The sequence below is a fragment of the Nanorana parkeri genome, unplaced genomic scaffold, assembly GCF_000935625.1.
Source record: "Nanorana parkeri isolate BGI_ZX_2015 unplaced genomic scaffold, ASM93562v1 scaffold108, whole genome shotgun sequence".
Lineage (NCBI taxonomy): Eukaryota > Metazoa > Chordata > Amphibia > Anura > Dicroglossidae > Nanorana > Nanorana parkeri.
This window is the reverse complement of record NW_017306376.1, coordinates 2,123,877-2,149,575: the sequence shown is the minus strand read 5'-3', so window position 1 is coordinate 2,149,575 and position 25,699 is coordinate 2,123,877. Positions and strand designations below refer to the sequence as shown.

At 42.6% G+C, this 25,699-nt stretch overlaps 1 protein-coding gene across 1 annotated transcript in view; it reads left to right on the top strand.

The window, feature by feature from the left end:
* The first annotated feature begins 17,297 nt into the window (after positions 1-17,297).
* TSPAN12 (tetraspanin 12) overlaps positions 17,298-25,699 on the top strand; it is a 111,228-nt gene continuing 102,826 nt past the window's right edge. Inside the window, exon 1 of the mRNA XM_018553072.1 lies at positions 17,298-17,370. The gene's annotated coding sequence lies outside the window, so the exon portion shown is untranslated. The remainder of the gene's footprint in view (positions 17,371-25,699) is intronic.

Sequence of the window (25,699 nt, the reverse complement as noted above, 5' to 3'; positions counted from 1 at the left end):
GATTTGCGAATCGCGCAGTGTGAATGGGGCCTAAATGTCTGGCGGAAATCCAATACAGCTCACCATCCAAATAACACCATGCCTACAGTAAAGCATGGAGGTGCTAATATCCTGTTATGGGGGTGTTTCTCTGCAGCAGGGACTCGAGGACTTGTCAGGATAAAAGAAAAAATGGATGGGGCAAAATGCCGTCAAATTCTTGAGGAAAATCTGTTGCCCTCTGCCAGAAAGTTGTCAATAGGAAGAAGGTTTACCTTCCAACATGACAATGACCCAAAGCACACAGCAAAAATGACCACACAGTGGTTGAAGAAGAAACTGAGAAACTGGTCTATGCCCTTGCATGGCCTAGTCAGAGCCCAGACTTAAAGAAGAACTATGAGGTGAGTGCTTTTCACTCACCTCATAGTTCTAGCCGACCTGTGACAATGAGACTGTCACAGGTCGGCTCAGTAGATCAGGAGGTGAGCGAACACATACCGGGTTCGCTCGCCTCTCGATCCTGTCACGGCTGTCTGCCGTGACAGGGGGAGGGGCTGGATTCCCCTCTCCCCGCTCCGATCTGCCAGCACTGACTGGCGGAACGGACGGGGGAGGGGGCGGGTACAGCTGGCTCTGCCTCTAGATAGGCACCTACGTCGTCATCTACGACGTAGCTCGCGGTATACTGAGCTTAGGGTAACGGGAGGACGCTAGTTTGTGTCCTCCCGTTACCCTAAGGAGAACTATGGGGGAAAACACTGACCCCATAGTTCTCCTTTAAACCCCATTGAAAATCTGTTTAATGACTGGAAGACTGCAGTCCACAAACGGTCACTATCAAATTTAACTGAACTTGAGCAGTTCTGCAAAGAAGAGTGGGCAAATATTGCAGAGTCTAGATGTGCAAAGTTAGTAGAGACATATCCCGACAGACTAAAGGCTGTAATTAAAGCTAAAGGTGGTTCAACAAAATACTGACACAAGGGGGTGATCTTTTTTCCAACTCAGTGATTCTGGGTTTTTGTTGTTGTTGTTTTTTTCCTGACATGTTGATGCTATATCTTTCACTTGGAGGTTATAAGTTGCACTGAGTAAATACAGCTGGATAAAACAAAAACTATGTCTGTCTTCATTTCAGGCTGCAAAGCAACACAATGTGATTATTTTAAAGGGGGATGATTCTTTCCTATACCCACTGTATATAACAAAGGATGACTTGGGTGCAGGTTCGCCAGGAGGCAGCCCAACCTCCTTAAAGGCACAGGTACACACCAGAAGCCCAGCACATAACAACAGCAGCCGAAGCCCTCACCCCAAATCCAACAAGCAAAACAAATGGCAAACGCACTCATCAATTCATAACCAACTTTAAAGCAAGGTGCACATGGAAGGGCTTGAAACAGTGCAACAGCAAACAGTTTCCCAGCACACTCACCAGCCAACTTGCCAAAAAACACTGTCTAACTACTAAGGTTAAAAACAGAGGTATAAGTTGCACACAGCGTCACCTGCCTCCAAACAAAACCCTCTAGCGATGGCTAGGAACAACCTGTTCAAAATAAAGACTGATGCTAACAATTGGGCAGACAACACTACTGTAAACATGATTCATCTTTAGTAAAGATAACTCCTCATGTTGATATGTTATCACAGGCAACTGATACCAGTACAAATGCATAATGTTTAACAAAAACATGCAGCTTCCACTCCTACGCTCTTTTCTCCACACTGCTTGTAAGCATTTGTTCAGTTGTTTTGTGGAGATGAGTCATAGGATAACCAATTTCTGTCATTAATGAACTAAAATGCCAGGTTTCCAAGGACCAGTCTATCCAGAATCATGAGTCACAGACATACTTATAGAAAACTTAATAGTATTTCTTTAGAATGAAATGCAATCTGCTTGGCTCTTCCTCAAGAAACTATTGTGCTCTCAAATGTGACAGACATTTGTTTGATTCACATCTTCTCTTTCTGGGCGACATATGCTGGGACAGCTGTAAGAAAAATGGAAGCAATAATATATAATTAAGCATCATTGAAATACTTGAGCAAATTACTGTTGATATTTTTTCTCTCTAGTGCTACTATTGCACATATCATGTGACACATAATGACAAGCTGCAAGATTTTAATGCCAATAAGAATATTTCAGAACAAACATTTTATTTTAACATTATATTTGTTTTAATTAACCTTTATAAACCTTTGTCAACACCTGGCTAAGTTATGCAAGAATACAAGACCAGTTGGGCTAATCTCTTTTTTATGTAGGGACCTCATCTCTCAAAAGGTGTCCACACAATACTGCTATAGTGGGGAAGCGGACCTGGGCAGCCCAGTTGACAGAGCAGACTTGAGCGCATCCTGGCTGAATGTAGCCAAAAGCTCCTCCAATGTTGTTGCTTTGAAAAACTCTTATAGGGTTCTAATGCACTGGAAATATGTTCCCACAGCCTCCCCAAACTGCTTCCAGGGTTGTGCCTCTCCTGAATCCAGGCTTCATATTTGGCTGATATGCACCAAAGTGGCTAAATTATACATTTGTGTATACAATCTAGTAGGGATGATACTAGTTTCGGTATCAGGGCGTTTTCACAAGTACTTGTACTCGTGAAAATGCCCCAATAATTAAGGCCAATACTGGAATGGCTGGCTGAGGTCCCGCGAATGTGGGGACCTAAGGGAGACTGCTGGGATCCTCAAGCAGCTGTCTTTGACAGTGCCTGTCCAGCCCCAATCTCCTCCTTGTTCCTAGCGCAGGCATACTTTAGGACAGCCCCACACCGTAAATACAGCCCCGGAGCTGACGCACCTGCCTGTTCAGCCCAGCACCCACCCATTCAGGTCGACACCTGCTCGTTCATCCCAGAACCCACCTGTTCAGGCCGGCACCCACCCGTTCACCCAGTTCAGCCTGGCACCAGCCCACAGAACCCTGGAGAGACCCACATGCACCCCTGGTAAAATCTGCACGCAGCCCTGGCAAGAGCTGCATGCAGCCCTGGTGAGATATGCACGCAGCCCTGGTAAGACCAGACACAGCCCTGTATAATCATGGATTGATGGGATCGGTAGTCCTCTATTGCTGGTTGCCATTCTCCATTGCAGTATAATCATGGATTGAGTTACAGTTCTTCATAACTATAATGAAACTGCCCTAAAATCATTAGTTTCTCACATATCCCTTTAAGAAAAAGTATTGGTAATTGATATCAGAGAGGGAAAGTCAGGGCGGTAGCAAGGGCGATGTGAGTGAGGCACTAGCCTCAGGCCCCACCCACATATTTTTAGACATGTGCAAAGACTAAAAATTCGATGAAATGAAAGCAAACTAAAAAACATTTTCATTGGTTTCGTCAAGCAAAACAAATGTTTATGCTATTTCGGATTCTTCCACCGGCGCGTTCTACACATACGCCGCCATCCTGGAGGCGGGGTGTATGACGTCACATGCCTGTTGGGGGGGCACAATTTTCTGTTCTTGCCTCGGGAGCTAGTTATGGCTCTGGGGAAAGTACTTGTACTTGGTCTTGAAAAAATGGTATCGGGACCTTACAATCTAGGTTTATAAACATTTTTACAATTATCGTGCAACATAATAATTGCAAATACCATGTTTTAACTCTAAAGGTGTTTTAAGGGCATTGGGGCTTTTAAGGTACTGGGGCCGACAACAGCTTTGAAATTGTTAAGACTTTACATTTATTGATACATATTAATAGTGGTATATACAAAAACTAAAAGAACAAAAAAAATAAAAAGAATAGAAAATGGTTCCTACTCCTGAAGGTAAATAGATACATCTCTTATACACCCACACATAAATGTAACACAGTGAGGTGATACAGATATTTCTCAACTTTTAGAATAGCAATTCATTAGAGGAATGCCAAGTCCAGCGTGTCGTGGTGGATGTACATATCTCGACGTGTTTCGCCTGGAAGGCTTCTTCAGGAGTACGGAGATGTATAGGAAAGCCCAAAACTGGACCTAATCATCAAAATACAGAACATTATGTACATATGCCCCCCCCCCCCTTGTGAATGAGTAAGGGGTATTTGTTCCCCTACCCATTCACTAAAGTATTACAATAAATTTAAATAAAAAGTCCAGACTTTAATACAAAAATCCTTTATTTGGAAAAAAAAACAAAAGACATGTTTTTGACAAGTCCTTTATTGTTAAAACAAAACAAAACAGAGGAACACACAAACTGCCGATGTTTGAGTCAAACTGTTGTACGACTTGAACATTGAGCCCATCCCTATACTGTATGTTATTCTTATTAACACAATTAACATAATTGCTGATGGGAACTGAATATACAATTGTGCTAAAATATATGAATTGCTTGTAAAATCTCTCGTGTTCTAGGCATTCTTATAATATGTTATATGCCGGAAGCATATAGAAGCAGAGCCATCAGTGTTACAACATGCAGCGATATACATTCTATCACTGTAGAGATTAGGGATGCCTACTGTGATCTAGGTGTACTTTGCATTCAGGTTGCTGGAAACATAGCCACTACTATATGGGTATAATGTCATACACTACAGGTGGCTTCTATATATTGTTAAGTTGTTTCCTTTTCTCTGCGTTAATGGTACTTTGCACTGTCTCTGATTTTACCTACTGTATAGCTCTAGAGCTGGGTGCCATTACGTACCATATAGGGTGGGAAAAAGAAACGTGAAGATAGAGATGATGTAAAAATTCTATCCCCCAGGAATCATTTATGGAATTCAGGACCATATATGTGGTTTTAGTATGAAGTTTCCATATCATTCTAAAAATGTCATTTTAAGAGACATTATTGTAATATCAGTGACTACATACTTTGAGTAAAAGTCAGTGTATCTAAGGCAATTTTATGTATTGTTCTTTTCCCGTAGTGTCATTACAGCACTTCATAGACAGACTAAAAAATTGTTCTTCTAGTGGGTAGCCGTATGTCAAGGAGTGTCAACACACTTGCTGAATAGCTGGTGCGATAACATCAGTTGAAAGATAAGCCACAGAAAGTGCATTGCTCTCAATCTATCTGAGCAGACTTGCACAGAGAGAGAAAGAAACAGTGAAGCCATCCATACACAGCGGGCTGAATAAGAGAAATCACTTGATTCCCCCATTCAAACTAAACAACACGTATGGAGGAATCTCTTTTGCCAGGTATTGCTTTCTGACAGCTGGTGCCTGCGGCTGTCAGGTTACCCAAAACAGTGACTTCAGTCACTGTTCTGATGACATTATTCTCCCAGTCTCCTTCGATTCTTCAAAGTTTGTCGAGCTGAGTGGGGCTGAAAGGGCCACCCTCTTAGGGCTTGTTCACACCAAATGCAGACCAGATCTGCAGGAGTTTCTGCACATGCAGTGCAGTGTGTTTTGCGGCGTTTTCGCCACGTTCCGGGCCGGTTTTATTTTTTTGGCCTAAAAAGGGCTTCCAGCGCGTTTTTTATGCGTTTGCATGCATTTTGGTGCATTCCAGAGCAGAAAAAATAGGGCATGCTGCAGTTTTTCCACATGCTCTGGAACTGAATGCTGTGGTGTGAACTAGAGCCCAAAATACCATTGGAATACATTGGATGCATTTTTGATGCTTTCTGTAACTGCTCTGCACCTGCTCCGCACTTGGTGTGGACTAGCCCTAATGCATTTTGGCTGATTTATCAGAAAATGGCTGAAATTAGATCTGTGTATGGCGAGCTGAATGCATGTTGGCTGTACAGCATTACCAAGCAGAAATCACAACATATGTATATAATAAGCAAACATAGCTTTTGTTTTGCTTTTTTTGCTCTCACCTCCTGACAACATCATTAGGGATAGACATATAAGTTTCCTTTAGTTCTGAATTCAAATTAATTTCTTTCAATTCGGACATTTGGATGCATCCAAATTTCTGAATTTGAATTTATCTGAATTTCAGATGCATTCAAATTTCCAAATTCTAATGTATCCAGAATTTCAGATGCATCTGAATTTCGGAATTCTAATGACCAGTATGGAACTACATTACCAAACCCCAATCAAAAAAAAACCCACAATTTTTTTTTAAAGTCCCCCACCCCCACATATATGCTCAAAAATGCGTTAGATGCGCCTACACGCAAAAAACGACAATTGCTCCAATTATGCCGCACGTGTTACATATCGCCGCGAACATCGCAATGAGAGCAAGAATTTTAGGGCCATCAATCATTGATAACACTAAACTGATGAGAGGTAAAATATTTTGAAGCGTCGCCTCTGACCAATTTTGGTTATGGTGTTTTTTTGCGATTTCGCGGGCGCGCACAATTTTATGGCTTGACATGTTTGGTGTCTATTTACGCGACGTGACCCCGACTTTTATATTTTACCAAAAAATTGGGTATAAATAAATGTTTCCTAAAAAAATAAAACCCCCAGTGGTGATTAAATACCACCAAAAAAAAGCTCTATGTGTCCCCAAAAAATGGTATAAAATTAATTTCAGTACAGCGTTGCATGAAGGAATAAGCGTCAGCCAAAGTACCGGAGCGCTGAATACTGAAAATTGGCCTGGTCAGCAAGTGGTTAAAGAACCCCATCCGAACTGATCCAAAAACAAAAAATTGATATGGATCTGAACCCCCCCCTCCCCCCCAAAAAAAAATTTGTATAGTTTCAAATTCCAAATAATGAGGCGAATCGAATTTGGGATCCGAAATCTGAAAGAAAAAATTTGGAATTGATAGAGAACAAAACACATTTTTTTTGAGCTTTTTCATGTCTAATTAGTGACACATAAAGGGGGGAGGGGAAATCTCCCCATCGAGGCATCAGGCAGCAATAAAAACATAGCAGGTTCTAACCTTTCCCCAATCTATGTAAACATGGAAAAAACCCTTCAGTTTATTAATTGTCTGTGAACTTGAATAATTCACCAGCTTTTTAAACCTGTTGAGATCTTCTATAGTACTGTCTCAGAACTGGACCCCTCCGCCTACATGGAGTGGCAATGAGTGAATTTCATACCTCCTGTTGCAATATCTGTAATGAAAAAAAAAGGAAAGAAAATTAACAGAAGTAGTGCGACTCCTTTGTGAGGGCAATGGATCTCATGTTTACATACCTTGATCCCAGGATCTCTCAGAATACATGTGTTTTAGTAGTTTATTCAATTTGCTTTCATCTATCCAATGCCCTAAACTAAATGAATCAGTTTTGAGTGGGTTGACCCTTTAAGATGATATAATATATAATTATAACTATTAAAACAACAAGATATTCTAGTGTGGGGAACAGCACAAAATGTTTTGGAAAGAGAATATACAACTGATGCGCAGTAAACAGCAGAATAATGAGAAAGACCATACAAAACAAGGGATTCTGACTAGAGGGAAACCGACAACACAGTATATAGCCAGATTAGAGGCAAAGGAGCAGAATGATTAAAGGAGATGCAATTCCGAGGCATTAGACTGACATATGAGTCTACAACTGGAATACATGATCACTTTGCTTAGGTTATATACAGTACTGATAACATTAGATCTAAAGCACAGGTTACTGACCAGAGACCTCTGCTGGTGATATACAGATACCTACTATTAAATACAGTGCAACAATGCCACCAGCTGTAGAGGCACAGAATGGCAGGTTTATTTAAATAGCTTTATGAACACATGAGGCTAAAGGAGCATGCATTTAGTTAAATTACATTTAATTTTAAACAAAAAGCCATCCTAGTACAATTATATTCCTTAACTGTGATTGTATTACCCTTTCCAAACAGACAGATTCAGATAAAGTATTAAAGGAAGCAAATTTCTTATGAGACCCTCCACTGGACCCTTGTCTTAATTTTTCCCTTCAGACCTTCTGTGTGACATAATAAGTTACAAGTTGACAGGGGTAACTGGTGCAGTGTAGTCAGGCATCCCCCATAACCAGTGCTAATCCTCTGGCTCCGTGAGGTAACCTAGGAGGCAATTTATACCTCTCTGGCTGTTGTAAAATGTGCATGCAGTCTGCATTGGTAAGCTCTTCAGTGCCAGACTTTGTGTTAGTTATTGAAGTCCGTGTCATGGCTGATCACTAGAACTAGCACGCCAATCACATACACCTGGCAAAGACTGTCCAGAGTTTCCATCCTGAATGGGGTAGCTTGTTGGTTGCTTCACCTGGTCATTGGGCTCTGGATGCTGGAAAAATGGTATTGAATTATGGATTGAAGGCCAAATCTCAGCATCGTTATAATTGGTGCATAGGGCAGCGACAAAGGTTTTCCACTCCTACTTGCAGGGTTACCACCTGTCCAGGATTCACCCAGACAGTCCTGGTTTTAAATGCTGTGTCTGGGTTTCATGGCAGCTGAAAACCGGACAAAAGATGTCAGGCAGACAGGGGCAACCAAAATTGAGATAGAAGCTACTGGCCCCCATAACACAGCCTTGTCTTACAGCAGTTTTCATGTGACAGTGCAGATTGCTGTAATCAACACTAAAAGTAAATTCAAATGCTCTCCTAAAGTCGAATATATTGATGTATATTTTCCTTTGCTACTCTGTGCATTGTTTTATGATATTGCATAAAATAATGATTTGATCAATATATTCCCTCCTTCTGCAGATACCTGCCTTCTGTTTCTGTAGTTTATTATCTGCCGCCTTAGATGTACTGCACTGTATGATGAGTTTGCCAAATATCTTCCTGAGAACAGAAATGAGGATATGAAGAATGGTCTGCCACAAAGAACTTACCTACCCACTACAGGCTGCCTGCAGAAAACTACAGGAAGGGATGGATACAGGACCAGTCACCCTGCACAAGGAGAGAGCAGCAGTAATCAGTCCTTATAACAGGAACCTGCTGCACAGAGGCAAAGCTTCACACTGGATTACTGCACAGATCTGGAAGAAATACAGCTTAAATTAAGAATACACATACCTTTTGTAGTTAGACAATATTTGCTTATCTTGCAGTTCAACTTTAAAAACCTTAAAGATGTTACAATTTTTATGCTTTTGATGGTGCTGCCTTAATCTCAAGGACAGAGTTGGCTTCAGTTTCATAATTGGTTTAAAATGATAATAAACTCAGAAATTAAATCTTAAAAATGCATTGAAGTACCCTAACTATTAACAAAAATGTATCTTATTTGTGTATCACTCAGCTGTAGATTATCAAATCCTCTCTGTTAAGGGTTTGTTGTCTGGTATGGAGCAGGAGGGGGTGCACACACTCGTTCCCCTCCTTTCCTGCTCGGCCAGGCTGCTGCTCGGATCAAGGGGTCTGATTTTTTTTTTGGGGGGGTGGGGGGTCCCCCTAAATTCTTACCAGAATTAAAGGGTCTGGTATGAATTGGGTTTGGGACTCCACACTTTTTTAATTTTGTTATTGTTATTTCAACGTTTAACAACACAAGTTCATTCGGAATGACATTAAAAAAAAAAGTGCATCCGAATTTCGTTATGGGAACATTTTGATACATTAGGATTCAATATTTATTTCATGAAGAAATTCGGATGCATCCGAATGTTTGAATATGCAGAAATTCGTCCGAATTTCAATTCGAAATGAAACGAAATGTACATGTCTAGTTAAGAAGATGCGGACAGAGGGAAGGTCTTCTGGCAGAGGGAAGGTCGCAAGAACAATTACAAGAAACAAAGGTAAGAAAATGGCAAAGATAGAATAGATCAAAGGTCTACAAGAAGATGGTTAAAGGATGAAGGTTTAAAATGTTTGATCTAGGTTCCCGGGTCTTTTTTAAATTTCGACATGCCACACTCAGTACAGTATAGAGCCTTGGTTCTCAACTGGTGGGTCTGGACCCAAAAGTGGGTCGCGACCCTGTGTTCAGTGGGTCCCTGTGTGTCTTCCACTGTGCTAGGATAGAGACTCCTCAGCCTCCCCCTAGCGCAGCACTGTCAGTTCTCGCGCCAAGCAGCCTTTTAAAATATTCTGCCCGGTGCCGAGTGTCAGCTTGAGGTGGAGTGGGCTTCATCCATATGTGCATTGCTTACAGCTCCCTTGCATTTCCTGTAGAGGTGCCTATAACAAAGTCATGTAACATTCTGGCTCTCGGCACCTCTACAGGGTGTGAAAGGGAGCTGTACAAGCAATGCACATATGGATGGAGCTCCATCATAGCACAGCAGCCCACACCGGACCCCAGGCTGAGGACCCACTCCAGTTCTCGCAGTACCGCAATGCCGTGCGTTCCATTGCAGTGCAACCTGGGTCCCGACTTAATGACCAAGGACAAATGTGGGTACTGAGGTTACATAGGTTGAGAACCACTGGTATAGAGAATTCCTGTATATTCAGTGCTGGGGCTGCAAAAAAGAGATTAAGGACTCTGTGTCTTTTTCTATTTTAAAAGGGAAATGTTTAGACCCCTAATATTTCCCAGAGCCCCCGACAGTAAACTTAAAAAATAAAAATATTTAATAAAAATAAATAAATAACATTAAACGTTTAGAAAAAAATAGATAACAATAAAATATTTACAATAATGTAAAAAGGTTAGAAAAAGAATAATAATAATTTTCGGTTTCGGCCTGCCATTTTTTTTTTTTTTCAGTTTCGGACTCAAAATTTTATTTTGGTGCACCTCTACTTATTAACATATGATTAAAGGGACTAAACCCCTCAACAGTGGTAGATAGCTACAACAAAAAGTCATCGTTTGACTGGGGTGAGTAAAGAAGAACAAAACTTAAATAGTGACTTCCTTTTTTCCAGATGGTAGTACATAAAACATGGCAACTTTCAGTAACAGATGCAATTGTCCACCACATGTAGCAAAAACAATGTGGGTGAGGTGTACTGTATGACACGTGCCGTCCTGTCACTTGAATACGTATAACTTGGTATAAGAAAATATCACGAACATGAAAAGAGAATAATAAGGATATTGATAAATAGGTGTCTCCCAGGGCATCCAGTCTAGGTTAGAGTAGAGGAAGGAGGATTCTCAGGGCAACATCAAAATTAAGATTAAGCTTTCTTCTTTCTGAGCTTTTAATCGGTGACTTGGAAGGCTCATCAGGGTGGGAATCAATGTATTCCTTAGCCTGACCAGCAGAAGTGAAGTGTATAGTATTACCATCCGATGATACAATACGTAAGATGGCTGGGTAAGCAAGAGAGAATATGATCCGCTTGTGGACAAGTAGCTGACAAACTTCACGGAAGGAGTTCCTCAGTTTAGTGAGTTTAGCAGAATAGTTTGCAAACATAAGTAGCTTATGGCCCCCAGCTACCAGGTTGCGTTGGGCACGGTATGCCTGGAGAAATTGATGTTTGTCTGAATAATCTAAGTAATTACCTACTACAGACCTAGGTTTCGCAGGATCCTTAGGGGGACCAAGCCTGTGGGTCATTTCCACTTTGCATAGATTAGAGAGGCCCAATGCTTGTGGAATGGTGAAGGAACAAAAATTAGGGAGGTCAGGAGGTTGATCAATTCAGGAATACCTATGAGTCTCAAATTGTTCCTTCGTGACCTGTTCTCAAGATCGTCAACTTTTTCAAAAAGATATTGAATCTTTTGAAGTTTTGGTTGTGAGGTGTCTGAGGTGGAATCGTGTGAGACATGTAAAGTGCCGTGAAGCGGGCTGGAGCGACTGATAAAGTCGTGTTTGGCGATGTGGTGGGATGGAGCTCAGGAGCGTAGGTCTACTCCATCAGGCGCCAGAACTGTAAGTCCCCCCCCCACAGTAAGCTTCTTATTAGCAAACATTGTATGTAACCTGGACTTAACTTCAGCAAATGAAAGGGAATCTGGCAGTCAAGCCTTCACTATGGTTTGTTTCGCCGCTATGCATTTTTTTTTTTTAAAGAGAACTCTGTGAAAACATTTTATTAACCGTTGCAGTGGGGCTACCCCTCCATATTAACGGTTAACTCCTCAGCATCCTTAAGTCTAGTGAGTGAGTGAGGCTGGAAGGACCGGTCTAATAGCAAGCCAGGCCAGAGGATAGGGTGAGTATAACTTTTTTATTGTAGTTCCTTGATGAAAATGAGCAGTTGATCTTTGCAGTTCGAGGGTAGCCCCAATGTAAGGGTTAATAATTTTGCCCAGAGTTCTGCTTTAAAGGTGAATGCAAGGTTTTTTTTAGGCTGAATTTGTACTTACCTTATAATTAGACACTTCTAGAAAAGGAAAGGGCTATGACGTGGAGTGAGGAAATGGGCTGTGCTAGGCCATTGACTCTTCCCACAGAAGTCACATTTTCTACCAAGTTCAAAGGCACATTTTAGTAGATAAAAATAATTTATGGAAAGGAAAATGCTTGATTTTCCACACGTTACCTGCAATTTCAGTACAACTGAGATTAGACACTCTCATTGTCCTGAAACGTCATGTAAATGAAGAGCTTACGGGGTGGATACAGGCTGAATTGTTTTGCTACTACACCCAATATATTTTTAACCAAATATCTGATGACTCTGTCAAAATATTGACTTGAGCTTCCTAAAGTCATTCTGCATAAATCTGAAGGAAATGAATTTTACCGTCTGCAGAAAAAATATCCATATTGTGAAAACCTGTTACAGGATGAGGCTCTACAGGAAAAGCAGTTTAATCCCATCTATCACAATGGTTATAAATAGAAAATGTGTAACATTCAAATTCAGATAAGCGGGAGTCTTCATTTCCTAATATGACATCTGCAGATACACATGTTATGTATGCAGTATAAAAAAATGATAATTAGGAATTGAAAACTGCTGATTTATAAATACCCATTTTACTTTCACAGTTATTCATTTTTATGTCTATGGTTAAAGATAAGACTGATAACTAGTAATTCATGATCAAGAAAAAAATCATACATTAGGAATTTCCAGTGCACCTATTTTTCTTAGCTCAGAATATTCTGGGACATGGATAGTTTCAACGTTCTTTGCTTTTCACTCAAAACAATACAGTTTCTTTATTTTTTTTAATCGGTCATATAAATTCGTCTCAGTTTAGTGAATGAAGCCAGCAGCAGGGCCAGATTTTCATCACTAGAATCTATAAGTACCCAAACTTTGCTCTAAGCCTAAGAAGCACTTCTCTGCTAGGATCACCGAAGACAGAACATTTTACTTCTTTTAGACCTTATGTAGTGGGACTGAAAATGCCTCTTTTACATCTGCACAGCTTTTATTTTGTCTTTTGGGTTTACCTATGCCTCTGAATGCAGCTTTATAATAGCAAATCAGTACAAGCACATTGTGGCTTTCAGACCCATAATCTGGGACAGAGAGGGGTGGTGGGCACAGCTGGCTGGATCCTGACAATATTGTAGGTATCTTTCCCAGCAGCAGCGTGGCTATGTCCTGTCAGCATATAGCGGGCAATGGCGGGCTTTATTGTGAGAAATTCTTTCCATAGACTTGCAGGGAAAAAAAGTCACGTCACATTGCAGCACAGGTAGAATTCTTAAAGCCCAGCTCCATTTCAACTGCTTTATAGCTCTGGACGGAGTGGAAAAGGAATAAATGTCTTTGCCTGTAATCCCACTGAGTAGATTGGCCAATAGCAGATACTGTGTGAAGTAGAGCTTGGAGACATCTGGGTCTAGTATCAGATATGTGTTTCATGTAAGGTTCATGCATGCCAGGCAGTGTGCAAATGTAACCCTTATTGGTATATAATGCCTCTCACAGAGATCTTCACTGCAGATGAGGAGGATCCTTCTTTGGGTCTCCCTATCACTGCCTGGGTGACGTGGACACTTCCTATTGGCTGTTTAATGGCAAGGTCCCCTCAAGATCCAGAAGACTGCAGCAGCATGATGATGTGATGAAGAGGGAACCAGTTAGCACAGACAGCGGTTCTGGATCCACCAGTTGTTAGTCCTGGAGGAAGTATTAGTGAGGGACACAGGCAACCGTATTAGGTAAGTATATACAAGTTATTCATCTTATAGTAACTGGTGAATGAGTGAGGGGTTGGAGGTTGTACAACTGTGCTCTTAGATGGGCTTTAAAGTAAATCTAAAACGTAACTGGGTGGCATTTCATTTTCTAAAGCGCTGTCTTCCTTATCTGTAAGAGACGTACCCGCAAACTGGTCGCTGCTCAAAGACACACGCGCACATGTGCACACAATGCTATGCTAAAAGTTTCACACAAATGCATTTTGGCACATGGACGTGCACACACAGGAACACATACACGCAATAGCATATATGTGCATGGAGGTTAGGGCACTGGCACGCGCACATTAGCGGGAACACTTTGTCTATTTAAACAGATAGAAGCCATGATCAAGTTGCTAAGTGGTCGTCAGTTCCTGTGTGCCCTGCATTCTGTTCCTGCGTTCCTGATCTCCTGTGTTTCAATCCGGCTTGTGACCATTGACTCCGCCTCCTCCTTCCTATTTAGCACCACAAATCTTCCGTGTATGACCCTGGCTTATGATTCCTGACCTTGCTCCTGATCTGCGATTTAGCACTTCGAGATTTCGCTTTCCATGTATGACCCCGGCTTTAAACCTGACTTTGCTCCAGGCTTGCCACTTGCTGCCTCATCCCACCATCATCACCACCTGTCACCACCTCCAGAAGTGTGGGACGAGGGGTGCACCGGTAGCGTCCTCATCAGTTGGGTCTGTGCTGTCAGTATATTGAAGGCAGTAACCCACTATATGCTGACTTTGGGTCACAGTAGAGCATTAGTCAATGTACTCTTGTGAACCAAAAGAGAAGTAAAACCAAAATAAAAAAAGGTTTGGCTGTAGTTCTTTATTAGTCCTCGTCACTCAAGGAGTTTTGTAGCTCAAAGGGCTAGGCACTACAAGACTTAACCAAATGAATTACATTATTTTCAATGGCCCCTGTTCATATCAGAGCGTCCTGTCGCCTGTTGCTGGAAAAAGTACATGAGCTACTTTTCTGCAGATTTCTGCACTTTTGGCCCCATAGACTTCAACAGAAATGCTTGTCAATGTGCGACACAAGTGTTTTTGTGCATTTGCTTGAGAGTTTTGTCATGCATTTGATGCGCAAGAGCCAGCCTTCCTATTCGCAAAAAACACTGGGAGGACAGCACTGGGAGGACAGCACAAGCTGAAAAATGTGCAACAAAACGCTTAAAGGAGAACTATGGGGTCAGTGTTTTTCCCCATAGTTCTCCTTAGGGTAACGGGAGGACACAAACTAGCGTCCTCCCGTTACCCTAAGCTCAGTATACCGCGAGCTACAGCTCGCGGTATACTGAGACGCCGCAGCTGGAGCGGATCCCGACGTAGATGACGGGATCCGCCCAGCTGCGTGAGTGACAGCTGGCTCTGCCTATCTAGAGGCAGAGCCAGCTGTACCCGCCCCCTCCCCCATCCGTTCCGCCAGTCAGCGCTGGCAGATCGGAGCGGGGAGAGGGGAATCCAGCCCCTCCCCCTGTCACGGCAGAGAGCCGTGACAGGATAGAGAGGTGAGGGAACCCGGTATGTGTTCCCTCACCTCCCGATCTACTGAGCCGACCTGTGACAGTCTCATTGTCACAGGTCGGCTTAGAACTATGAGGTGAGCTGAAATCACTCATCTCATAGTTCTCCTTTAAAAAGCACTTGTCAAACACATTGACACACGTAAAATGCTAAAAAACGCTTTCAAAACCTGAAAAACACTGACAGTTTGGTGTGAATGGAGCCTTAGGGCACCTTGCGCAGTCAGGCGAATTGCAGCTGGGAGTTGCATTTGGGGTGCCACTCAAATGAATAGCAACGCAGCGCACCTGTCGCACTGTAATGCGCAGTACCATTCATTAATCGCACAGGCTTGGTGTGAACGGGCCCTCAACTACCGTGTTTCCCCGAAAATAAGACACTGTCTTATATTTTTTGGGGCTCAAAAAAACACACTAGGTCTTATTTTCGGGGTAGGTCTTATTTTCAGGGAAACAGGGTAGGTAAATGCTAGAACCTATGCAAGCTTTTTTTTAATTGTCTCTTACTTTCAGATTTTCCTTCACTTCCTGTCTAATAAACATTCTCCCCAGAAACAGCGGCAATCTACTAATGGATTTTCAGATAGCAGTAAAACCTGACAGGGGTTCTAACTAGGGATGCACCCATATATTGGCCGCCGACACATATCGGCCGAAAATTGCACTTTTGGCAAAATGCAGAAAGCGAAATGTTTCTGCCTACATAGTGGTGCATCTCTGCTTTTTCTCCTCCCTGCTGGGCACTGCTCAGTGTCCCAGCGGGGAGGAGAGAAACTGTCACAGGCAGCCGAATGCTGCGGGAGGAGAGCGCTGTGAGTGGCCGGCGTCTCTCCTCCCCGCACTGCTCAGCCTCCTGTCACAGTCAGGCAGCGATGTGGGCGGAGACAGCTGTCATTGCTGTCACAGGAAGCTGAGCTCTCCTCCCGCACAGCGTGTCAGGATGAACACGCTGTGATCGCTGAGTGTCTGTACGTAATTGAGGACAGAGTATGTTTACTGTATCCTCAATTATGAATGAATGGGAAGTGATCTACATCACCTCTTGTTCATTCATGATTGTGGTTATAGTAAACACACTATGCTCTCATGTTATGAATGGACAGGAACACTCAGTATAGAGGATTCCTGTACTCAATCTCTTTTTCTATTTTAAAAGGAAAATATCATGGGTCTGTTTGAACCCCTAATATTTCCCCAAAGCACCTTAAAGTAAAGTAAAAAATAAAAATATTTAATACAAATAAAAAAATAAAAATAACATATAAAAACAGTTTAAAAGTTTATAAAAAATAAAAATAAAATATTAGAAATTTTTTTAAAAAGTTAGAAAAACGGTCCAACGTTTTTTTTCATTTTGGTTTTAACATTTTCATTTCGGTGCACCTCTAGTTCTAACCTTTCCACGTTCTATCCAAAACGAAAAAAAAAATCGGGGTATACATACACTTTAATAAACAATTAAACAGCCAGATTACTAATTGTTTATTAAGTGTTCTACTAGTGTGCAACAAGTTAACGCCGAGTCAAAAATAAATCTTGAACAAATCGTAATCGAATTTTCCAGAACCAATTTAGAAATCAGTTCTGGGAAATCCAGTATCATTATTGCCAGGCATGCAATTGAAAATAGTCGTGTGGGGAAAGTCTTGTGTCAAGTCGTAGCCATGCATTCTGGGGGTGAGTTATTCCTAGCAGTGTGCTGCGGTGATCAGATATCCTGTAGTAACCAACAATGAGCCCGGGGAGGCGCTGTGCGCATGCGCCAGGCAGACCTTTCCCTGCTCGGACTGTCTTGGCAGAACGCAGAGTAGCTGAGAGCTCTGCAAAACACAAGGGGCTCCGCAGCTACAGGAAGAGTACTGCGGGGACCCTCCACTTCACAGCGTCCAAATGTGGCTGCTAACACTTCAGGACACATTCAGCAGGCTTCCCAGGGTCCAGCTCGTTCTGCTTTCCAAATGACTGCAACCTAATGTAAGTGGAGTTGTCAGAAAGTTTGTGCAAGTTGTATGGAGCAGAGGTGATAGCTGTCACTGGGCACACACTGGAATCAAGTGTAGCAGGGTGTGCGCTGTATGTGTAGTGTTGTTGGGGAAGGGTGCTTGCAAGTTGCTAACTCAGATGCAATGAATGAGTGTTCAGTGAAGACTGGAAGTGTCTGTGCTTCTCTTCTGGCACACAGCTGCATAGACACAAATGGCTGCAGGTCACAGCCCCTGGCTGGAGAATCCAGCATTCCAGAACTGTGCACAGCCTTAGGATTCTCCCATTCCCAGGATCACTACTGTACAGTGGCAACAGTCTGCCACAGACACCAAGGTTCATGGACGTCTACAGATCTTTATGTGTTGTCACTCCTCCTTCCTACCTGTAGCTTTCCTGTAGCTCTGGGCTGGATCCATTCATCTTGAATGACTGTGTGCACACTGTTTTACTACTGAGGTTAGGTATGGGATTCCTATTATTTTTGCTACAATGTATCAGCTGGGTGGCAATTGTAGTGGACACCTTTTCTTTATTTATTGGGTTCACCTGTCAGTTTTTCAGCAGACCTGATCTGGTGCCTAATGTAAGTCTATGGGCAGCTGTGTTACCCTGACTCCAGCCAGGTCCGGAAAAACAAACGGATCTGAGTTCCGCTACACTGGACCTGACCTGCCAGATTGGGGGTAATCTGATGTAAACGGGCACATCTGGTCATCTCAGTTTTTCCCTCCATCGCAAGATGGACACGGATGTGACAGTGGTTACATCTGTTCCATATTGCTTCGATCAAGAGGGCATGCGTGCATGGATGCCCTCCTGATCAGCCCATGTGAAAGGGGCCTGTAGGATACATCAGAGTTGGTGTTCTAAACCCTATCTGGATGACATTTAAAGCCCATCTCTGGGCAAATAAAATAAAGTACCCATGCAGTTCTCCCCTGAAGTCCAGCTGTCTAAGGACCACTGATGCCATCACGTCTAATGCAATTCCCAAAGACCTGCTTTTAGATGTGAGGACACCCAGAGCCATTTCCACCAGCCGGAGCAAAGGGGAAGAAGAGGGCAGAGGGGATCAGGCGAGCAAATCTGATTTTTTTTCCCCCCAGCCCCCTAGACAAAAACAAGCAAGTAATCCATGCAGTGTGGGGGCAGCCCCACTGCAAGTGTACTTTTTTTGTACAGATTCAGCTTTAATTTTAATATGCGAAATCACAATGTATAATACACAACTGCCCTTTTTTTTTTCATGTAACAATGTTTTCACGTTATTCGTGTCTCAGTGGGAGCTGGTTTCCTCCAGCCTTTTTCAGCTACTTAAATGCAAAATGCACTCTTCTGCTGCACATCACTGCTCTGTATTGGCTACCTGAGAGTGGCAACATTGCACCCTGCTGCATATATTGTTTGCTCATACTATGTCCACTTTGCCACATCTTTTTGCACAAACCGCACATGTTTGGCATTACCCAGGCATACAGCTTTTTATGTACCCTGTTCACACTATACATGTGTGGTAGTGTTCAGAAAAATGCAGACATGGTGAGAACAGAACCATAGTCCCCACCAGGGGCTCATGTGACCTGGTGACAACGCAGAAGTTGGGAGACGGTGTCACTTCATGACATGAAGTACTTAAACAAGCAAACATGGCAATTTCCATGTTAATGTAAGGTGCAGATTGAGGGTACTTTCACACCAGCAGCTGGGCTCAACTGTATGGCTGCCGGTGAGTGTCCCCAGGTAGTGACGATGCATTTGATCCAGCCGCATCACACTGTTTTTTTTTGTGTGTGTGTGGAATGCGGTGGTGTGAACTGTGCCCACCCGTGACAAGACAAATTGTTTTGTCTTGCATTTTGGGCTGAGCTGGAAAAAAACGGCCAGTCCAGCCTGAACGCAAGTGGTGTGAACCGGTCCTTAGAAAGACTGACAACAACATTTGGGATTACTTTAAAGAAGAACTCCAGGGGCTACCAAGGGTTAACTGCTTGTTTGTTTCTAGGCCTTCCAATGTCTCTCCCCCTCCTCTGCAGCGGTCCTGTAAATCATCAACGTTTATACAGTAAACTGTGTGTAGATGTGAGGAGGCTGATGAAGATTCCAGTGCTGCAGGGAGGGGGGAGACAGGCTCAAGGAAGCACTGTGACAACTGACTGGCTTGGAGCTTTTGGTGCATATAACTTTTGTTATTTTAGCACCTAGACATGCATGAGCAGTTAACTCTTGCAGTAAGGGGGTAGCCCCACTGCAAGGTGTAATAAAAAAAAATTCTGGAGTTCTTCTTTAACATGTTCAACTTTATATGAGATTTTAGTGACTGGGCTGAAATCTACGTTAATAAAGTATCAACAGTGTTGTAAATAGTTTCTACGAAAAGGAACAGTGTATTCTCTGCTACCTTTTACTTTATGTATAACTAAATTAACCAGGCTGGATTGTCACGTTCCTATTTCAAGATCATAAATATTGCAGGCTTCCGACAAGCCTGTTGACTTAACATGATAGAGGTCTTTATCTTGGGTTCTGTTATCCACATGGTTTCCTCCTTCGGCTCCACTGATTTTGGAAGTGAGGAGCCAGGGCTGCCAGGCTGAGTTTGTTGTAACTATGTAGAAGTATGTTTAGGGCCTTCTCTAGTAGCTACCATGTGTACTATGTCATGTATGTTTCTGCTCTCTGGAAGCCACAATGTTTGCCGACAACATGGTTTTCATGGACCTTCACGTTTATAAATATAGTAAGGTACACAGAACGCTCAGTGCATAAAATATGGGAACACGGTGTGTGTTGTTGTAGTAAAATGCTTGTTTGTATTTTGTTTGCTATATTTTGCATCAGTTTGCATATTTAACCACTTACCGGCATGTTAAACCCCTTTCCTGTCCAGGCCATTTTTCAGTTTTCAGTGCCGTGAAAGTTTGACTGAGAAATACTCCATCACACAACCCTGTACCCAAATTAATTTTATATAATTTTTCTAGACACATAGAGGGGAATTTATCAGAACTGAAGCGGACAGAATCTGCAGCACTTGCCAATGGCAACCAATCAGCTTCTATCTTTAATTTTCAAAGCTTTTTCATAATGAATCCAAATCAAAAAATATACATTGCCCAGCAAAGTATTTCTTTATATTTTTGTCCAAACAGTTAAGTTCATCTTATTTCTGAACAGCTGCTTCCTAGTCTCTCAGCTGCATTTCCCTGAACGTCCTGTGCAGTACAAGATTACTAGGGACAGCACAGTCTCCAGCAACTTTCTACTAGCTTGGAGAAGGGAAGAGGGAGAAGGGGGGCAGCCGGGAGCTGGGTTGTGTTTTGCTTTGCTATGTCTGTGTGCTTGTGGAGACATACACAGCTTACTAGCGCACACGAGGGTGGCTCTATAGGACCTTGCAATGTAAAGGAGCCACTCTAATCCAGGATATCAGGGCCAGTGCTCAGGGAACTAGCTGACTCTGCAGGAAACTACAATTGTTGTTCATCGAGAAAGAGCATCCATTGCAGGGGATTTAAACAGCATTTAAATCAGCCGAAAAACATGTTGACTTTAACTGAACAAACTGAAGGAAGATGCTGATTGGTTGTCATAGACAACTGCTCCAGTTTTGATAAACTCCATCCATAGAGCTTTTTTGGTAGTGTTTAATATGTTTTACTATATAAAGAAAAAGATGTAAAAAACTGTTTCCCTTTCTGTTATAAAAAAAAAAATGTCAGGACAGTACAACAACCCCTGAATTGACCCCTTTTTTGGAAAGTAAATAGTAAGGGTTAAATATGTTGTTATATTTACTATCACCACTCCAAGTTTGCTCCCGTGGTGGACTACAATCTCAATACAAACTAGTATCTCATCACTGGAGCCATTTTTTAAAATGTTTTTTTTTTAACCGATTAATCGAACTCAATAATCGGCTAACTAATCGATTTTGAAAATAATCGTTAGCTGCAGCTCTAATAGTTTATTATCTGTTGCTGCTGCAGCAGCTTATTTTTATTAGGAAGTAATGACTCATCCATTCATTAGTTCCTCTACTCTCCCCTGCCTCTGTTGTAAGAGGAAGGGGAGGACTGGTCAATGTAAACATTGTCGTGTGATCACTGTGATAACCAATCACCGCAATCACAAGGCACAGAGCTGATCTGATCGGCTCTGTGCATGAAGCTGCTGCTATCAGGGGCACGCACACAGAGATGGGTACGGACGTACAGGCACGTCTTCCCAGGACAGTGGGTCTGCAGACTGGCGGTACATGTGCAGTGGCTGCTCCACAGGAGGCTGACAACCCATGTCATTCAGCAGCAGCTTTTTAGAACTATTCTAACTTGCCCTAACTCCATGGGGCCCAACCGCCACGTTTTTAGTACTTGCTGTGAGGCCCTTTGAGAATCCAACAGTCTGCTGTGGAAGCATTCATTTGTAAAAAGGCTAAAATGACACTGATGATCTCCATCAGTCTCATGTTGCATGTCCCCAGTCTCTGAATATCTCCAGTAGTATGTCTTCAGTCTTCAAGCACCCCTCTTGCATTGATTGTGTCCTAGTATGTCTGAAGTCTCTTGTGTAGTGAATATTATGTGTTGCCCTTTAGATCTTTCAGGGGCCACACACAGAAATCACAGGTTGACAACCACTGCCCTTACTTAAAAACAAGAGCTCACAAAGCCAGCACATGTACAGCATACTTGTAGACAATGTGATAATCAAAGCCTGGTAAGTGTTATTTATTTACACGTGTGAAATTATGGTAAATATATTATAAATAATCCTACTATACATGAACGCTCATTATTTTATGATCTTCAAACATCTATTAATAGATATTTTTTTTAGTCTAGACTAATATTAGGAGCATATGGTGGATGTGTTACGTCTTAAGCAATTATCTTGTTTTTGTTTCTTAAGAGAATCCGTCACCTGTTGCATACAAAGCTCTGGTAAACAAATAAAATACAGTTTTTCTGCTGAGTGCCAGGATTAATGTTATAATATAAAAATAGTGTCACTCTGGGAGCAAGCTTGTTAAAACTGAACTCCAGGCACAAAAACTTAAATATATTCCTCGATAGCCACAAAGGATACAAAATCTACCTTGTGTGCAGCAAATGCCTGTTTAAAACCTAGTTATTGCCATATAAATAGAGCCCTGATATCACATAGACTGTGGATAGAGCAGTGCTATGGGAGGGCCTTAGCAAGGCTCCACCCACTACAGTCTGCCTGCAGGAGGGTTGGATACAAGACCAGACACCCTGCACAAAGGGAGAAAACATCAATGACTGGTCTTTTAACTGAAGCTCCTGCACAGAGGCAAAGTTTTACATTGGATTACAGCACAGATCTGGAAGAAATACACAAAGCCCACTAAGATTCAAATACGAATACACACATTCTTGTATATAGACGATATTTGCTTATCCCAGAGTTCAGCTTTAACCGCCTCCCGGCCGGCCGTTGTAGAAATGCAGCCGGCCGGGAGCATCTTAGATCTGCGGGCGTATTTAAATGCTTCATCAGCTTCTTTGGGGGGTCCTAGGTGACATTAGGGGTCTTGGAGACCCCTGATGTCTCCATAAAGAGGACCTGTTACATCCTTTTTGCTATCACATACGGGGTTTTCTTAGCCCCCTATGTGATAGCAATTAGTGATGGGCCGAACACCCTCGTATTCGGTTCGTATTCGAACGGCCGAAAAGTTTGAATACAAACTCGAACTCAATGCAAGTCAATGGGGGTCGAACGTTCGAAAATGAATGTCCCCTTTAAGAGGGCTTATATGCAAGTTATTGGCCATAAAAGGTGTATGGGGGTCCGGGTACTGCCCTGGGGGACATGAATCAATGGCAAAAAAAATACAGTTTTTGAAGGAGCAGTGATTTTTAACATCACTTAAAGGTTAAAAAATGAAAAATTCCTTCAAATATCATGCCTGGGGGGGTCCCCTTAACCTGCCTTTGAAGTGGCGGATCTGTAGGATGTATAGAACCTGCTGCAGCAAAACTGACATTTCTAAAACAAGTGTGCAGTTCCCCCTCCCAAACAATACCAGACCCTTTAGGTCTGGTAGAAATGTTAGGAGGGACCAATTTAAAAAAAAATAAACTGTGTAGGGTTCCTCCTAATAGTCAAACCAGGCCCTTAAGATTTGGTAGGAATATTAAGGAGAAACCCCACCCCCAAAAATGGGGGGAAAAAAACATGGGGTCCCCCTAAAATTCCATACCAGACCCTTGATCCGAGGATAGGCCTGGCAGGGCCGGAAAGGGGGGGGGACGAGCGAGCGCACTTGAGAAATGGAGGTGATCGCATGAGTCTCATGAGTTCCCCTTTGAAACTCATGTGACCTGCTGCATGCAGGAGGCGATATATAATGGCTAGTTCACACCAGCCTCAGTGTGTTCCGGTCCAATTGGTGCCGGAACGCACTGGATCGTTTTCCGGCCGGCTCACTTTGTTTTGGGGCGGGAGGGGGCGTGGCTGTAGTGTGATCGCCCGCAACGGAACGCGTAGCACATCAAGATCTGCTTTCCGGTCTGGTCAGAAAAAACAGTGCATGCATTTTGTCTGACCGGACTGTAACGCAGGTACTAATTTGCCACGTGTTATTGTGCAGGCGATTGCAGTTGGCCCGAGGGCGTGGCTGCGGTGCCATTGACTTCAATGCATCCCCATGCCCCCTCCAGCCCCAAAACAAAGTTAGCCGGCCGTAATGCGATCCAGTGTGTTACGGCACCTATCGGGCCTGGAATGCCATGTGTGAACTAGCCCTTATACAATGACAACTGCCACCATCCACAGCTGTTCGTAGGCCGTTCATATGTAATCGCACATGCTGTTATTACCTGCAGATGACCACACTTGGACACAGACTGTTTGCGTCCTAGTGGGATTGTTGTCATGTGTGAATACCCACGATTGGCCTGTGGACAGCTGCGGCTCTTGGGAGTTGTCATTGTATTATATAGCACATCCCACATGCAGCAGATCACAAATGTTTCACAGAGGAATTAGTGAGGTTGTGATTGCCCCATTTGCAAGTGTGAATGGGGCCTTATAAATCTGATTCCCAAATACTATAAAAAAAACAGCAGTTGCTTTGTGCATAATGTCCGGTGACATTGACAATTTTTAGAAACTGCCTTTTGGATTTGGAAACTTGTAAACAGCATATTTTGTAGAAGTCATGAGAATGCTCAGCTTCATAATCCAGCGATCTGTTTAGAAATACTATACAATATGTAAGCACTATACTTGGCCTGTACATGCAGAACATGTATTCCATTGCAAAATGTATTTGGTGGCTTGGTGCTTCACTGAGCTGCCATTCACTTAAGTGGTGTGTCTGGCGTTTGTGGAAGCATGACAATGCTCAACCTGAAGATTACCGTTAACTAGTTTTCCATTGGATAAAACTAAAAACTTCAAGCCTGGAAATGTGTGAAAAACACATGTAAAAAAGGCATGAATGAGGGCCCATTCATACCATATCCAGATTACCACCAGACTGTTTCCAGACCCAACATGTATCCCTATGCTATTTCTGGCCTCTGTTCACACCAGCACAGTCCGTTCCAGACCAGACTAGAAAAATACTGCATGTCTCATTTTGTCTGGTCTGGAACACATCAAAAACGCATGGAACGCACTAGAACGCACCTGTAAGACCATTTTTAAGCTTAAAAAAAAAATAATAAAAAAATGCCCAATCATCGCAAAATCGTGGTAAAAATGCAATGCACTGCAATCCAGATCTGGTCCGGAAAATGGTGTGAACCCAGCCTGAGGGCTTAGAGTTAACTAACATTAATGGTAACCGCAATGGCAAGTAGAGTATACATAGATACATGTGTATATATTTAAAGTCAAGAAACATCCAAGGGGTTAACGTGCAGGTACTTTTAGGTACTTAGGCTGGGCTGAGGTTTACCTCATCCACCACCCCAAATAGAACCCCCTCCCGCCATCCAAGATTAGGGCCAATTTAAACAAAGTATGTGCCTAGTAAAAATGTACCAGAATTTTGCACTCAGGCTTATATACTATGCAAGTGATACATAGTGGTTCAACTACAAGTCCCTTTAGGCATTGTAAGACTCTGACAGCCTAGGTAAGACTCCCAAGGGTAGATGCATAATGAGATTTGTAGGTTACCACAACTGGAGGGCCGGAGTTTGCACACCCTTGTTATAAAGTGTATCCTTATATTGCCTGCATTGCATAAAGAAGCACAGAGACCCAGTGAGGTTTAAAATAAGTAGGTAATGAAAACGTAGAGGTTTTATTTAAAAATTTGATTAGCATGTTGATTATGTGG